Source organism: Octodon degus, unplaced genomic scaffold (assembly GCF_000260255.1).
Source record: "Octodon degus isolate 3935 unplaced genomic scaffold, OctDeg1.0 scaffold00148, whole genome shotgun sequence".
Classification (NCBI taxonomy): domain Eukaryota; kingdom Metazoa; phylum Chordata; class Mammalia; order Rodentia; family Octodontidae; genus Octodon; species Octodon degus.
In genome coordinates, this window is record NW_004524724.1 from 2,110,155 (window position 1) to 2,126,691 (window position 16,537).

Sequence of the window (16,537 nt, forward strand, 5' to 3'; positions counted from 1 at the left end):
TTCCAGGCCTCCTTGCCATGTACTTGTAAGCTGATCTGGAGCTCACTGTGTAACTCAGGCTGGTCTGGAACTCCCAGAAGTCTTCCCGCCTCAGCCTCCCTCCCGAGTGCTGGATTACAGGTGTGCACCACCACTCCCATAAGGTAAGCGCACTAGGGCTCCAGCTGATTGCTGCAGACACGCCATTCCTGTGTTCGCTCTAACCAGCCTCCACTCATAAACTTAGCACCTCACGAGCCTCGCTTCCTCTGGGTGGGCCCTGGCTGGCACTTTGGCCTCTCTGCTCTTCATGGAAATCCTTTCCTTCAAAATATCGCACTGGCTTTCTCCTCAACCAACTTCAGAAAAAACATCTCACACAGGTAATCTGTGGTAAGTGGATTTAGTGCTGCCCTACACTAGCAGGGACCACTGCTACACTGCTTCACTAAAAATTATATTTTTAACTCCCATCAACCTCTCCCCCATGTATAGCAATTCCATATGACGCTTCAAATCTTATCTACAATGAACAAAAACCAACCAAAAACGCCTACTGTGAAATCAGGCAAAGAAGACCTGCTTCTAGAACACCGGAAGTGCCTCCATAATTCAATAATAAAAAGGAAAGTAACCCAGTTGGAACACATGCAAAGGATCAGAATGCTGCTTCAAATCCATGACCAACAAGCTCAACAGCAGTTCACATTGACAGAGCTGGTAGGATAGCTTCATCAAAACATGTAAACAGAGGGCCGGCCAAATAGCTCAGTGGATTGGGCCAGGAGTTCAATCCCCAGGTCTTCCACGCAGGCCATACCCCTGGGGTGTGCTGAGACATGATTGAGACTGGGCCTGGGGGCGCATGCCTGTAATCCCAGCAATGGGGAGGCTGTAAGTAGGAGGATCACTGTGAGTCCGAGCTACACAGTGAGACCCTATAGACCCTGTCCTAAAATTCGAAACAAAAACAAAAACATGTAACTGGTGCAGGTCAATCAAAATTAAATTTAAACCTGAATGACAAGTGCTGGCAACGACATGGAGAGACTAAAACCCTCACGCACTCCCAGCTCAGAGAATGGACAGGGCCACCCTGTAAAACACCTGGAGCTCTGTGAGAAGCTGAGCTGGGTAGGTGGCGCAGCCTGCAGTCCCAGCACTAGTGGGGATCAGGCAGCAGGAGCTAAAATTCAAGGCTGCTCTGGAGCACAGAATGATTTCAAAGCAGCCCAGACTACATAGCAAGACCCTGTCTCAGAGCACAAAACAATGAACGAAATTCAAAGACACAGCCTATGAGCTCGTGATTGCAATCCTAGGTATAAGCCCAAAAACTAAAAACGTTTGCATATAGATGGTTAGATCAGGAACGCTTTTCCTACCCAAAATGTGGAAATGATTCCATTGTCCATTAACCACGAATGGACACACGAAAAGTGTACATCCATTCAATGTACTGCTACTTGGAAAGAAAAGGCTGAAATACTGAGCCTTAAGCTCTACGGCCACAGAGAGAATCCAGGATGGGAAGCCCGTTCACGGACCCGATGGTGCCACTTGTGTACTGCATCCCACAAGGCAAAGTGCACAGAGGCGGCATGGACTGGGGCTGCCCAGGATGCTTGGGCAGGGACACGGGCTCACTGATGATGGACGGAGATGTCTTCTTCACATAGCGAAAACTCTCCAAAAGTGACACGGTGATAGATGCCAACCTCTGCGAGTGTGTGAAAAACTCGCCCTGCACATGGCTTTGCGGACGTGTTTATTATTTCTCGTGGTGCTGGGAATCAGCCCCAGGGCCACAGGCGCGTGAGGCGAGCATCCTACCCGAGTACACCTTAAACCACACACGTGTATGGGTGAGTTGGATGACACGTAAACTCCCCCTCAAATGAGGTTTATATGAAAAACAATTATAAGAGAACCCACGTGGACCGGAGGGCCTCTGAGTGCCTGAGGCATCAAGGAGCAGGGCGACTGCCTCAAACGTGCTTCCAACAAAATCGGTGCAATGTCCTGCCAATCAGATGCTGCGACTGACGGGAAAGCAGCCCAGGCTCCCATGCCGACGGGGGCGCTTCCCGTTGGAAACTAACGCAAAGCCAGCTGAGGGTGTTAGGGTTACCGGAAGGACCTCTGCATCGCAGCGATGCCCACAGTCACTGCTTTTGGCAATCGCACCATAAACCTTGACTCCAGAGAGAGCTCTGCGCCATCTGCTGTCAAAGCTGAGCTCCCATCAGGCCATCTGGGCACGAGACAGACGACAGATCACGGGGTCCCCGCAGACTTCCTGATGCAGCCGGTGGGGTGCAGCCTTCAGTAAGCTGCTGCGGGGGTGGGGGCTGGGGACTGTGTTCTAAGAACGGCTCAGGGTTCTCTACTAATGTGTTTCATTATCTTGTGGTCATACTCCTGCCGATCTTGTCCTGGTTGGCTCAAGCAATTATAGCAAATGCTGAACCTGTTGTGTGGCCCATCGAGTAGATCAGAACTGCTATAGCAGAACTGCTTGACCAAGAGAAAAATACTAGGGCTGAGGCTATAGCTCAGTAGCATATGTGCATCCTGGTAAGCGCAAGTTCTGGAGTTCAATCATCAGTACTAGAAAAACAACAACAACAAAAACACCAAAAAACCAAAAAGAAAACAAAAAAAAACCCCAAAAAACAAAAACACCACAAGAGAAAAATAATGAATAAGACAGAATTAGTCATGATCTTGCTAAATGGGTCAAGTTTTGAGTTTGAAATACCCAGCAAGAATTGAGTGGTGGGACAGGAATGGTGTGGTAAGGTAACAGGAAAGTCAGGGTTCAGTGCCTTAGACAAGGTAGGCAGCCAGGACAACGACTAATAAAGCCTGAGGTGGCAGCCACTAGGTGTCACTGCCTCATCACTGGCCCATTGGTGCATACTCTGGGCTCTGCGCTGCCCACGGAACAGCTGTCCCTGTGTCCACCTGACCCCAGGCTGGTTTGCAACAGGGCTCTAAAGTGTGGTGAGTATCACCTTGTGGTGAGATACCTGTCCCCACAAGCTCGAGAGTGGCAATGAACAACCATGCTTCCTCAGACAGCATAGTGGGCAGCATTCTTTGGGAGTCCAGGGAATGACTCTTCCAGAAGGGTTACTGAGCAACATCCCAGTGAGCTCTGACAAGGGGAGTGAGCTACCATGGGGAGCACATGCTCTGTCAGAAGTGAAGAAGGACAGCAGAGCAAAGGCAGCCATCTTGTGCACCTCAGAATGGACAGCCAGAAAAATGAACACACTAATGGCCCCGTGCTGGCCTCAGTCACAGCAAAACTGGTGTTTGCATCTAGCCGTCCCCGTGTTCCAGCAAAGATGAACTACACAGCCCTGGCCCTGGGAAGGCCTGCCATGACATTCCTGCATGAAGGCTAAAGGCCATTGTTGGTTTAGTAATATAAAGAAAGAAGAGGAAAAAGGACATCTTCTATACAATGATTGTACTGATGGCCCAAATAATAACTTATAGCTTATGTCTACATGTCCCCCAAAGCTGTGTGTGCTCCTACATGGGAATTTGGGAGGTGACTGGGTTATGACTATGTGATGCTGGATTAGTCCACTGATTGCTGCGTATGATGTTAGGAGCTGAGGCGTGGCGCACAGAGCTGAGTCACTGTGGGCGTGGCCTGGAGGGTGTGAACCCTCCTCCTCCCTTGATCCTTCTCTGCTTCCTGCCTGCCTGCCATGGACTGTTTCTCATCCACTGTGCCACCCTCTGATGGAATAGCTGGCTATGAAGTAAAGCTTCTACAAATTGTGAACTAAAATAAACATTTCCTCCTTTAACTTGTGTCAGCTATATTGTCCTAGCAATGAGAAAGTGGCAATGGAAATAACTATCAAAAAGGGTAATATAAATATGATCCTAATTTTGGAAACACAGGTCACCATGCCTCCCTATTGAATACATCCACCATAAAGCGTTACATTTGTGGGAGGTGCTCAATACACTTTGGCACACTGTGTCTGACAAAGAATCTTTAGGTACTAATTAGATAACATTCTGTTCAAACCACTAACTCTCAAGATAATTTGTAGTTTCCCCTTCCTTCATAACAGCTATTAATATACAATATGGCATTCAGCTCTGTGGGAACACTGGGAAATTTCACATCTTACAGGCGCACATGTGGCTCTCGGTGACACTGAAGAGCAGCAGGCATAGCAGTGAGCTCAGGGGCGGCTTGGGGAGGGGCGGTTGTTGAGAGAACAGTCACAAGGACACCAGGGGCCCTGAGATCAAGAACTCACAGGGAAAAGAGGCTGGGTCACTGCTTCTGGGGTTCCTGTGGACAGCATGCAGGTCTGACTGACTCGTCTGGTGGCGCCCACTGATCACCGATTTTCAAAACCACAGATTTGGAAATTAAAAATAGAGGCTCATTTTAGGGCTCAGCAATTGTACTTCGCTAGAGAAAACAATAACCATTTCTTACCACTTTCATTTCATAAAATGTGTATTTTGACACCACACAACAAATACAACCTTTATGAACTACAAGTATGTACTAATTCTTGATAAATAAAATATGAATAAAAAGATTTTAGCGGAATATCAAGAAAACCTTCCCTTTAAAACCACTTTCTCCTAGTCATGTCATGAGGACCTGGAATGAATGAACACAACACATGCTTCCACCATGCAAGCAAGTTCGCAGAAGCATTTTAAACCTTCACAACATCATCTTTACAATCACTTAGAATATCTAGCTAAATCTCCAGGAAAACACTGAAAGCAATATTGTGGGTGGAAAGAGACCATCAGAATCTCAAGGAGTCTGATTCTATGCAAATGAGCCTGAGTGCAGTTTTGTGACATGACAAAAACCTCAGGGACAATATCTAAATGAACATGCACTCAGGGATGTCACTTTGTATGAATTTCAATTTCTTTTGTCAAAATCATGAAAACACTGCATGAGTAATCTGAAACCAAAAAGTAGTTGAGCTAGTCTAATATTTTGCCAATTGTTGGAGCAGAACCGATTTTTGATAACAGCAGGAGCCTGCCGTGCTCCAGTGCATGAAGGTGAGACGTGAGCAGACACCCCCTCCCCGAGCTCATGACCCAAGAGGACCGCGGCTGTCTCGACCCACAGCTCCCTGCACAGAGCCGCACCTCGACAGGAGGCCAGGGAACCCCAGGAGCTCCCAGCCCTTGGCGCTGAACCTTCTGGGATCATGCACTACTTCAGCCACACAGACCCAGATCAAAGGGGAATTTTCACTTGAGCTCAGCTTCATATTTATAATTAATAGTTTCAACTCACCAAGTAAAATTTACATGACCTCTGGAAGTGCAGATGTGAAAGCACTTAATGCTGGGGAATTAAAACATATCAAAAGGCTCAAGCTTAGTAATCATGAAAAACAGACACTTCTTACTACTTGCAAATAGCGTGAACAAGCTAAATAGCATCGAATAGTTTAACTCATTTTGACTCTAATAAAAAACAAGATTGCCTAAACTATTAGCAGTAAAACTAATGCTATCAGTAAAATGTAATTCTAAAAATTCAGGGTTTTGCTATGCAGTTCAGTCTGGCCTTGAACTCACTTTATATTACAGCTGGCCTCAAACTTACAGTGATCCTCCTGCCTCAGCCTCCTGAGTGTTGAGAAAACAGGTACGCATCACTAAACCCAGAAAAATGTAATTATTAAGTGAGAAAAAATACATAAATGTTGACCATGAGTAGAAAGCAGCTGCGGGAAAGATCTGTCACACTGCAAGACTTCTGAGACATTCTATGGAAGAGGTCAAATTGCAAGAGGAAGTCACTGAGCTGTCTAATGAGAGGGACACAGAGTATGGACACTCGAGTGTCAGCAGGACCACTGTGCCCTGTTCTAGACAATCACATTCTTCAAAGTCAAATTTCCCCATTTGAATTTGGAGGACACACCTACTCACAGTGCCCCAAAAGGAGGTAGAAACCCACAGATGGTTTCACTCTAAACTGGAGCATGTACCACTGACACCAATAATATGGGTAGAGTCAGTCTGAAATAATTTCCAGCATTCCAGATGTTTCAGACTTTTAGATTTTTGGATCCAATTGAAAAAAAAAATGTTGAACCATCCATGAATTCCTGGAAAAAATTCCAGTTGGTCACGATGTATAATCTTCTTGATGATTCGTTACATTCTGTTTGCTATATTTTATTGAGGATTTTTGCATCTATATTCATTCATCCATAAATGTAAATCACCACATCAATTGAACTAAGAACAAAAATCACATGATCATCTCCATAGATGCAGAAAAGGCTTTTGACAAAGTCCAACACTCATTCATGATAAAAACCCTAGAGAAAATTGGAATAAATGGTCTATATCTCAACCTGATAAAAGTCATCTATGAAAAACCAACAGCCAACATCATACTAAAGGGGCAAAAACTGAAGTGACTCACTTTAAAATCAAGAACAAGACAAGGTTGTCCACTGTCTTCACTCCTATTAAATATAGTTCTGGAAACATTAGCCAGAGCAGTCAGACAAGAGAGAGAAATACATGGAATAAGGGTGGGAAAAGTGAAATTATCATTATTTGCAGATGGCATGATACTGTACATAGAGCACCCCAAAAACTCCACCAAGAGTCTTATAGATTTAATCACCAAATTCAGCAATGTAGCAGGATACAAAGTCAACACCCAAAAATCAGTAGCATTTTGGTACACAAACAATGAGTGTACTGAGGGACAAACTAGGGAAACCATGGCTTTCACAATAACATCCAAAAAGAAAGAAAGAAAGAAAGAAAGAAAGAAAGAAAGAAAGAAAGAAAGAAAGAAAGAGAAATACTTAGGAATCAATCTGACAAAGGACATAAAAGATTTATACAGTGAAAATTATGGTATCCTGAGAAAAGAGATTGAAGAGGATTTGGCAAAATGGAAAAATATCCCGTGCTCCTAGATAGGAAGAACCAACATTGTGAAAATGACCATATCCCCAAAATTATAATACAGATTAAATGCAATCCCAATTCAAATACGATTAGTGTACTTCATAGAGCTAAAATTTTTTTTTCCTAAAATTCATTTGGAACCAGAGAGACCCTGAATATCAAAAGCAATCCTGAGAAACAACAGAAAGGCAGGAGGCATCACAATCCCTGACCTGAAATTATACTATAAATCTACTGTGATAAATTTAGCAAGGTACTGGCATAGGGACAACCCTGAGGACCAATGGAACAGATTAGAAAATGAAGACACAACTGCAAACATACTCAGTCACCTTATCTTTGATAAAGGAGCCAAACATGCTCATTGGAAGGAAGATAGCCTCTTTAATAAAGGGGGCTAGAAAATTGATTTTCTACATGCTGAAGGCTAAAACTGGACACATGCCTATCACCATGCACAACGATACAGTCAAAATGGACCAAAGATTTAAATATTAAAATAAAAACACTAAATCTTCTGGAGGAAAATGTAGATATAAGTCTTAAAGACATAGGGGTGGGTAGAAAGTTCATGAACAAAAACCAAACTGCATGGGAAATGCTTCAAAGAATCAACAACTGGAATCTCCTCTTTTTGAAAAATTTCTGCTCTTCAAAGCAAATCTCCAACAGAGTAAAAAGCTGGGAAAAGTTGGGAAAAAATTATAGCCAACAGTCCCTCCAACAAAGGCCTTCTTTCTAGAACATATGAGGAATTGAAAAAAATCAGGCCACCAAAATACAGAGACCCAGTCCCAACATGGGAATCTGAGATGAACATACACTTCTCAGAGGAAGAAATACAAATGACAAATAAATATATGAGAAATGTTCAACACCACTGGTCATTCCAGAAATGCAAATTAAAACAACACAAAGATTCCATTTCACTCCAGAAAAAAATGGCTAACATCAGGAAGTCAAGCAGTAACAAATTCTGGAGAGGGTGTGGAGAAAAAGAACCCTTCTGCACTGTTGGTGGGAGTGCAGACTGGTATAACTACTATTGAAGTCAGTGTAGCAATTTCTCAAAAAGCTAGGATTGGGGGTCCTATTCAAGCCAGATATTCCCCTTCTGGGTATTTTTCCAGAAGAACTGAAAACCTCATACCACAGTGATACATGTGCACCCATGTTTATAGCAGCACAATTTGTTATGGTGAAATCCTGGACACAATTCAGATGCCCATCAACTGAAGAATGGACAAAGAAGATGCGGTATTTTGACACAATGGAGTATTATTCAGCTATAAAACAGGATAAATTTCAGTCTTTTGCTGCTAAATGGATACAACTAGAGAACATACTCTTAAGTGAAATAAATCAGACCCGCATGTACGAACATCGTATTGTCTCCTTAGTGTGAGGACCTGAAAGAGAAAAATGGAATCTGAAAGGTACAAGAGATACAGGGATAAGGCAATGAACTTATTCAAAAAGAAAGTGTTATTGAGTTGAGCAGGACAGGAGAGAGAGTAAGGGAAAGAGATTTATCTGTGTATGTAAGCAGGATAGTTTGGACAACTGTACTGTGCAATTCTGGAGGTCTGTGGAAAGATGCAGCTAAGGCTTTAATTTATTTTGTCTCATTTTTTCAATTGTACTTTTCATTTTCTGAATTTCTTTACATTTTTCTTCTTCCAATTTTACATGTATACATCTGATAATATGAATAACCGGTTGGAAGACAGCACTATGCACTTCAACAGATACTGTGAAATTCACATTACTTTGTTAACTGAAATTCTACACCACTTGTCTTTTTTATGTTTTCATTCTAATTATCACTCTCTTTAAAAAATAAAAATATTTTAAAAAAGAAAAAGGATCTAGCAGTTATAGGTTTAGGATAAAGGTTAATTTCTTTGAAGAAAAATGGCACTGAGTAATTTCAGACAGCAACACTCACTGTGCAGGCTGCATTGGCCCCTGATGGATGTTGTGTTATATGTGGCTCCCCACTGCAGTCACACACATATTAACAGCCAGCACACTGCAGGCAAGGCATTGCTTAGTGCAGTCTGCGCTTGTGCACTGAAATGCGCCTCGGAGTGAATGGGAGAAGAAGATTGAGTAATAAGTCTAAGATGCAAGTTGGGTAATGAAAACAAATTACCAGTTTTCACACTTTACAAAAACATACATTCTTCCACTGTAAAAACTCTTAATGCAACATAAACATGTTTTTATGGAGGAAATGCCATTTATACTATGTCCCCAGCTACTCAAATGTGTTTGGATGTATCATTAAATATTTTAAGTGGATAATAATGAGAAAATGCTGTATTGGTGAAAAAGGTTATTCATCACCTCATTATTCTTCTCTCATTATCACATCTAATCAGTGCTACCTTCCGAGTGACTGTAGTAATACACATTATCCTCCTGAACACTGAAGGCTGCTGTGAGGGCCTTCAGGATCTAGAAACCGGATCATGTCAAGCCTGCTCTCAGCCTTGGAGTTTGCTTTGTCACACATTCCACTGGTGCTCTGGCGAGGGCAAAGCATCCCCCACAGCCAGGGCCAGCCTCGGCTTTCTGCTGCCCCGTGTGGCCCGCCACGGCTTTCACTCACTAGGCCGCTGCCCAGGCCCCCTCTTGCCGCCCCTTCCTTGAGGGCTCTCCTGGTCCCTTCCACTTTGTTTGCTGAATGGAAACGGCTTCCTCGTGGTGCGGCATTCTGTGTCCCCAGGGTCTCCACTGAAGAGCCCGTCCTTATCAAGTCCCCTCTTCCACCTCCACACTCTGTCCCTCTGCTGGGTGGGACATGACTGTGTGTCAGCTGAGTGTGCATTTATTTATCGCTGTCTGGTGCTGCAGCACAAGCTTGCTGAAGCAGGCCTTGGCTTTAGGCATTCGTGACGCTACCCACAGAATTAAAGGCTGTAACCGCAGGCACTTGCAGCAGGCACTGAGCAGACTCGGGAGCATGGAAATACATGGAAACACTTCTAAGCACACGGCGTAAAACAGCATCGTCTCTGTGTTATTGTGTGTGTGCATGTGCGTGCTAATCTTGGAGTTTATTCACCTATATTAACAGAGGAGCTTTCAGATGTGCTCATAAGTGGTGGACTATGTGTCTCCATTCTCTGCTTTCGTTGCTGGGACAAACACTTGACACTCAAAATGAAGGGAAGAAAGGTTTATGTGGCTCACAGTCACTGCAGGTCTCAGTCCACACTCTGCTGGTGCCACGGCAGAGTGGCACATGGCAGAGGGCAACCTTTCATGGTGGTGGCAGGGAGCAGAGAGAGAAAAGGGAGGAACGGTGGCAACAACGGCTGCAGCGAGCAAGTGTGTCTCCCTTAAGCTGCATTCAGGCTGTCTCCCCAGGCTGGGCATAGCACTCACACCCATAATCCCAGCAGCACTCACCCATAATCCCAGTGGATCATGAGTGAATTACAAACTCTAGAAGTCCACCCCAAGACTGCATGAGGCTTTGGGGGGACAACGAGACACAAACCACAACACTATGCATTATTCTTTCTTAAACACTTTTGGTTTTGTTGATCTTTTCTTGTATACAATTTTTTAGTGTATTGGTGCAATTTAGATACTCGTAGTGACCGCGTCTATCACAGGGAACTTGTACCTGAACATGTTACTTCTTGCTGCATTACCCTCCCCTTCCTTCAAGTCACTTATATTAATTTTTATCTCTAGTTATGTGAGAATTGCTTTAAAATTTCTATTCATTTACAACATAAATTATTCTCAAAGCTCAAGCAATGATCCTTTCCTTAAAAGGGAAACACAAATCCAGTTTATGTTGATCAAATAAATTCTTTTAACAAACATACAATTTTGTTGCAAAGTATTTTTTCTAAATATTATTCTAAATTGGAATAATTTTTAAATCATGATGAAATCTCCTCACAACGTTAAAAACTAACTAAATAGATAAGCAAGATCCAACACAGAACAAGACACTGTAAAGTAGGATGACAGAAGAGTCGGCAACTTCATGTGCTGTTAGCAAATGATGTTTAAGATTTGATGGTGGATTTTATTTGGTGAGGTTGAAAATAACATACCTCAGAGTAACATACATTACTCTTTTATTTTTTATTTTATTTTTATGTATTTAGCACAGGATCTACAAAGTCTCACTACACAGATTGGACTCGTAGTGATCTACGAGTTTTCAGCCTCCTACGTGCTGGGATTATAGGCGAGCGCCACCACGCCTAGCCTCAGTCGCCTGCAGTCTCAACGTGCCCTGAAATGCAGGGCCTGGCCCAGCATGCCAGGGATCGAACTCGGTCCCTGTGTCTGTCTAAGCAGGTGCTTTAATCGGCTGAGTCATTTGACTGGTCTTCATTACACTTTTAATATGAACTAAAAGTATCCCCTAATCCAGTCATTGAGTTTTTGTATAAATTGTCCTAACAGGATGGTGTTAGGAACTTTTGCCTTAAGGGTTAAATGGACTGTCCAGTTTTATGTTAAAATTTCTACTCCCACCTAAGGCAGTGCTGGGGAACCTATGGCACGTGTGTTATTGTGTTTTTCTCTTAAGACAAAAGATGTTTATGAATGAGTTATTTTTTCTAAACTAAGTTCAGGGTCAATTTCGACTCTGGCACTTGGTAGCAAATGCGTGCGTTTCGGATTGCAGTTTGGACACTCCTGAAGGGCTCGCCCTGCCGTGGAGGACACACTGTTGCTCTTCCGCGGGACAGTAAATCAGGACTTTTCCAAAGAATACTCTGAAGCATTTGTATTTTTGACCTGGATGTTATTCAAAAAGGAAAAAATGACCATGACTCAATAACAATCCCTGCAAAGCACTTGATTCGAGGGTTTATTGATCTTCCTCCCATGACAGATGTGAGTTCGGGATGAGCAGTGGCCGTCTCTAAGGACTGCGGCCAGGGGAGTGTGGGAAGGGGTCCTCAGGTGTGGGCTTTGGCCCTGAGTGCGAACGGACGCGGGCGTCCCCTGGAGACCCATCCAGCAGCCTTACCCTCAGCCACTCCCTGGAAAGGATGTCCCCTAAGCCCGCCAAATTCACCAAACAATTCTCTTCAAAAATGTCACCCATGTGCTGTTGGCACTAGTGTTTAAGTACAAAAATAAAATATTATACTAATTATTTGCTCATCCAAAAAGAACATGGTAACTCTAAGAAGAAAATATTCAAGAAGTTTCCTATAAATATTTAATTTTTAAAATTTCTTTTGTTTTGTTTTTAGACAGAGTCTCACTATATAGTTCAGGATGGCACTGGACTCCTGGTGATTCTCCTGCCTAAGCTTGACAAGTGCTAGGATCAGACACACACCACCACTTTTTTTTCCTATTGACATATGACCTTTTTAAATAGTGTATAGAATCATTAATTTTTAGGGGAGGTATGAGGGATCAAACTCGGGACCTTGCACTTGCTAGGCAGGCACTTATGCTGCTGAGCTATATCCCCAGTCCTAGAATCACGAACTGAAGGAGATTTTACGCCTGTACCTCATCTAACCCTCCACTCTATTAATTCTGATGCTTAAAGAATCCCACCCTTCTTTATATTTTAATTTTCTCTTTCCTTGCTTTCTCCCTTCCTTTCCTTCCTTCCTTTTTTTGTCTTTCTTTCTGGCTGGCTTTGGACTCATTATTTAGTCTACCTGCAGTGATCCTCCTGCCTCAGCCTCCTGAGTGGCAGGATTACAGACATCCACCACCATGACTGGCTTCTGTATTTTAGTTTTTGGAATGCCAGAATATGACCACAGCAAAATTTATCACATAGTAAAAGCTGAATTTCTTTAATTATTTTTTCTCTGAGAAAAAGATTAAACCAAACAAAGACAGTAAGAAACACAAATTCTGAGGCTGGGGGGTGTAGCTCAAGGGCAGAGTGCTTGCCCAGCAGGTGTGAGCCCTTGGGTTCTCTCTCCAGCACTGAACACAGACAGTTTCCTATCCCTTTCCTGAACAACATTCCTAGTTATGGGTATCTCAGATTCTTCCAATGAAAACTCTACTGTAATAATTAGTCAAATGCAGGTTTACACACATGCATCACACATGAAATGAGCATATGTCACCAACTGAACTGGACAGTCATAAGCTGACAAGGAGATGACTATGTTGCTACTTCCCAGATGAGGAAATGTGGCCAGAAGCGGGCAGAACCTGCTCTGTGTGGTTTTCAAAACTGTAGCTCACACCTGGGTCGCTGGCATGAGCCCAAAACTACTTACCCCATGCCCTAGAGGCCCCACCAGATGCACCTTTTGGTGCAGCATCATTAGAGTTTTTTCCAGGAAGGATACATAATAGTCCAATCAAAAGGCCACACAGGTTGCTCAGGAAAGAAGTCTGGGGAAGGAGTCAAGAGACGCCCAGCAGGAGCCACGGCACCAGGACAGAGGGCATGACCACGCCAAACGCCAGGGCCCGCCGCATGCGGGTGTGGACTGTACTGACTCCCAGCGTGGCGAAAGTTACCGGGGTGAAACCTCTGGCATCTTCCACCTCCCCCAGCTTTGACAGCGATAACACAGACTCGAGTGACAGAAAGATGACAGTGGAGGAGATGGTGAAGATCAAGGGGAAGAAGCAATGGCGGACGGCGCCCATAGATTTCTCAAAGTTGCTGCCAAAGCTCCAGATGGTGATCACACCGCAGAGCATGGACAAAGATGTGGGTCACCAGTCTCCTGGCAGTTGGAGGGCTAATTCACTGTAACAGCCTCAGGGCGGATTGAGAGGGTATCACTCAGCACTATGCGCCGGTCTCCTCAGCTGTAATCCCGACCTCTCTCTCCACCGCGGCTCAGACAGCCGGTCTCTGCAAGGCTTCATTATCTGAAGAGCACTTCCTTACTTGGTGAGTACTTCCACAACCTGCCAGCGGCGCACAGCCTCGGGCCGCAGCGACAGGTCCGAGGGCTCCTGAGGCGACTGGGGCAAGAACAGGTGGGGTTCGAGATCAGCAGTGAGACCAGCGTTGTGAAGAAGGTGGCAGATGGCATCTCGAGACACGGGCACCAGCTCCGATGCCTGGCCCGAAGCTGCAGGAGCTGGCAGGTTGCACAGGGCGCCATGGCAGCCGGTGAGTCCACGCTGTGCCCCAGCACCTTCCACCACCGCCTCTAATGATGCTTGATTTCTAAACCTACTTTTAAAGGAACACCAAAAATAGTTGAGGGTTCTAAAAATGTTACGTGTTTGCTTAATGTGTCAATATCAAAACAAAATGGTGTTAATCACTTTAATAAGGACTTCAGTTTGGAATCGCATGTTGTGACTCAGAAGACACGGCAGGCTTAGAGAAGTCAGAAAGCGGACGTCGACCCAAACGATCACCTTTCCGTTAAGTCTGTGTACTCTGGGAGACACCTGAGCTTTCCTTGACCTTTTGCCATGTCCTCTCCTAGAACACTTTCTCCTACTCTCCCTGATCTCAGCTTCAGCATCTGGACTTCGTCTCTTCTCACCTCTCCACGGACCACTAAAACTGCCATTGTCATCAACAGGAGGATGCTCTGATTTTAGGCCCTCAAAATCTCTCCCCAGAACCTCAGCCTAGGGGGCATCTGCTCGGTGCACGCCTCCCGGGAGGGATGCCTGGTTAGCTCCTCACCAGGGCTTCTTCCAACCTCACCGGGTTCTCTAAGGTTTCCTATGGTACTACCCTTTCTCTTTGCTCCTTTCCTGCAATTCTAAACAGCTGGTAATTCCGACTTCCTCTCTTGTACTGTAAAACTGGGGCCCAAAGCTTCTCTCCACACTACTTGCATTTCATGCTGCGGGTTCTCCCCCACAGAGACAGTGCCAGGGTCTGCTTCCTCAGCCCCAGCAGGGCGTGGTGCCGCCCCAGAGCCTGCACCTTGGGCATTACGGCGACAAGCGGGCTGCACAAGGCTGGCCACCTGTCTTTTTAAATTTTTTTAAAAAATTTTTTTATGTATTTGGTAAAGGGCTTCACTCCGCAGCTCGGACTGGTAGCAATCCTCCTGTCTCAACCTCCTCAGCGCTGGGATTACAGGCGCGCCACCCACGGATGCGGCCACCAGTCTTGGGGGAAAGGCCCTGCGCGTCCTCCCTGTGGAAGCCTCTCTGGCGCGCAGCTCACAGGCGGCGTGGGCAGGGCAGAGCCTCACATCTCCAGCGCGGGGAACACACACACGGTGTAAGCAGCCTCGAAAGGCACCCCTTCTGCAGTTCTAACTTGGCCCTTTGGTCAACGCCAGGATTCCGAAGAGTCCCTTGGAGATAAACAAGGTAGTTCCGCGAGCTCTCATCTCCGCGGCGCTGAGCCCGCCGACCCCCGCCAGCCGTGCGTGCTGGGGCCGGCCCTGCAGCACAGCCCTCGCCTGGGAACTCGCCCGCACGCTGGCGGCTCTCCAGGCCGGGCTTGCTGCGCTTCCAGCACGGACACGCACACCAGCCCTTTATTTGACGCCTTCTAGTCCACGAGCCATCCGGAAGCGAGCACTTCCTGGACAGCGATCAGCACGCATTGCGTAGCAGGCAGGACTTGGACCTGGCGAAAAGCGTAGGATTTGGGCTGGGTCGTTCTCTGAAACGAAAAGGGACATCCCTCAGCAGGACATCTCAGAAATCTGTGCCTGTCCCCGGGCCTGAGGTCGGCAGCACGGGAGGGCCGCAGGGACACAGCACCTGGCACCCGGCAGTACTGCAACACTTTTCTTCCCCGCTGGGAATCTGCAATCGGGAAAAAGAAAGCTGGAGAGCCACGGACGTCTGCCGTCCACCGGCGAGCTGCGCGGAGCACCTGCTCTGTAAAGCGCGGTTGCCCGGGTGACCACAGCACACGGCCAGCGAGCAGCAACGGCCCGGGGAACATGAGAAGGTGGCAAAGGCGCCCGACGATTTGAGGCCATTTTTGTGAAAGTAAAAAGTGAGCAGTGGCTATGTATGGCCATAAGACATGAGCATTTTTAACGATCGTTTTATGTGAATCATGGGTCATTTTCAATTTCTGCTCTATGATTTTCTGTAGTCTTAGCCTCTGTGCAGTCAGCATTTTCCTTTCTGTTTAGGACTAAGTGCAAGAGATGTATCTGTATTTACAAAAAAACCATATGAACGAACCCAAACAATTCCACTCCAGGCAAAAAAAAAAAAAAAAAAAGCAAATGCTCACTTGGCTTCCCAAGCCCTCGGGCGCGAGCTCCTCCATCCAGCGCTCCGCTCCTGAGAGCCGGGTGCGAGCGCTCAGTCCTGCAGCAGCCGCGCTCCCCTGGGCCCCTCCCCCAGCCCCTTAGCACAGCACTGCTGTGGGCGCCGCGCAGGGCCGCGCTCTGCCTCGCGCTGTCCCGCACCTACTCGGGCTGCATCACCTCCATCCGCCAGGCACCAGGCAGTCTTGAAGACTTCGGGACACAAACTGCAACGTGTTCCGGTGTCACAGTGCTGAGTAAGCAGAAGTCAAAACATGTTGGGCTGACTTCTTTTTTTCCCCAGAGTCAAGTTAAGCCTCGGCTAGGCGCTCCCTCCACATCCTGACCGAAGTACAACAACCCTACAGCAGGGCCAGCGCTGTGCTGGGCCTCTGGGAGAAGAGAGAACCCCACATACAAGTGGGCGTCTG

At 45.9% G+C, this 16,537-nt stretch overlaps 1 protein-coding gene and 1 pseudogene across 2 annotated transcripts in view; both read right to left on the minus strand.

The window, feature by feature from the left end:
* LOC101580561 overlaps window positions 1-14,024 on the minus strand; it is an 18,301-nt pseudogene extending 4,277 nt beyond the window's left edge.
* Window positions 1-16,537, minus strand: part of Oxr1 (oxidation resistance 1) — a 330,122-nt gene that overhangs the window by 245,416 nt on the left and 68,169 nt on the right. The gene's annotated exons all lie outside the window — the stretch shown is intronic.